A 1558-nucleotide genomic window follows, 5' to 3' on the forward strand; every position below is an offset into this window, starting at 1 on the left:
ACGTCTGATTTTAAATTTTCCCAGTAATAATTATGCTTTATTCTATGATATGTTTTCGTAACGCCTCGGTGTCCACCCGTAGGCGAGCAATGCATTTCGTCCATTATAATGGATCGAAGATCTTTAGGGGGATACTTAATTAACCCATTGCATATTTCGTGGTTGAATCGGTGAAAGCCGACTGTAATAGAGATTTGATATCATTCCATGGTACGTTGTTGACAAAATCCGTTTTCGCTATACTAATGGTTCCTAACCTTAGATTTTCGACGACGGTTCGTAAATTCTTTATTACTGCGGAAATTTGAAAGAGAGTCATCGTTGGGCCTTCGCATTGCCCTTCGCTGACGGGTAAGGCAATATGGTAAGATTTCTTATATTTTATGGCTTTGGCTTCTCCCAAGGGGAGATCTTTCAGGTAAGGGATCTCGTTTTTTTCAAAAAGTTTCTGTGAACCTGAATCTCGTGGTCTTCCATTGGCGTCGACGAAATACATGACATTATCTTTACGTAAGAACAATAAATCGCGACTATTTATGGTGTTATCTTTGGTTATTTTTATTTTTATCTCTTGATTGTTGTTGTGATTACCCGATACCTTGTCCTCATCGTCAGTGCTTGCATTTTCTTCTGTATCTCTTTCTTTGTCGGGTGGGTCATTTCTATCTTCCACTTCTTTGATTTCGTCGTCCTCTTCCTGCGGTAATATTTCTCGATGAACGTTTTTATTTTTTGTTTGACTTCGAGTTGGCCTTCTATTATAATTAAAAGGCTCATGGATTAATACCTTTTCGGTAATTTGTAATCTCGATGGTTCAGTTCTTCGTGTGTGAATGGTCTTAAGGTCGTATTTTCGCCGAAAGAATCGTAGTCGGGCAGCTGATCTTCGTCTTTCTCGTCGTCGGAAAGATATTATTCAAAATTTTCGTCCTCTTCTTTCTCATCAGTTTCTTCTATCATTCTAGAAATCATTTCTTGGTCCTTTGGGTCGTCGAGATTTAAGGATCTATTAGGATTAATTACATTACATTTTACTTCTTCAAGATTTACGGGGTTTCTTGACAGCGCGTCAGCATTTACGTTGGTTTTACCTGCCTTATATACGACGTCATAGTCATATTCGGAGAGCTTTAACCTCCAGCGGAGTATTCTCATGTTTGCATCTTTTGCATTCTTAAACCAGAGTAGTGGTTTATGATCTGTGACCAGTGTGAATTTTCGTCCGTATAAATACGAGGTCTGGCTATTAAAAAACGAGACTGCTTATGAAAAAGAGTTTTATTTTAAAAATTATTCTACAATTGAATGCTCCCCTTCAATGTACTCCCCTCCCCTCGCCACACACCGTTCCATTCGTTTTTTTCCATTGGTCAAAGCAATGCTGGAAGTCTTCTTTTGTAAGAGCATTTAGGAGCTCCGCCGATTTTCGCTTCACCTTTTCCATCGACTCGAACCGGGTTCCTTTTAAGGCAGACTTGATCTTCGGAAACAGGAAAAAGTCACAGGGTGCTAAATCAGGCGAGTACGGCGCGTGTTCGAGCACTGGAGTGCCTCTAGC

The sequence above is a fragment of the Trachymyrmex septentrionalis genome, unplaced genomic scaffold (genome assembly GCF_001594115.1).
Source record: "Trachymyrmex septentrionalis isolate Tsep2-gDNA-1 unplaced genomic scaffold, Tsep1.0 scaffold138, whole genome shotgun sequence".
NCBI lineage: Eukaryota > Metazoa > Arthropoda > Insecta > Hymenoptera > Formicidae > Trachymyrmex > Trachymyrmex septentrionalis.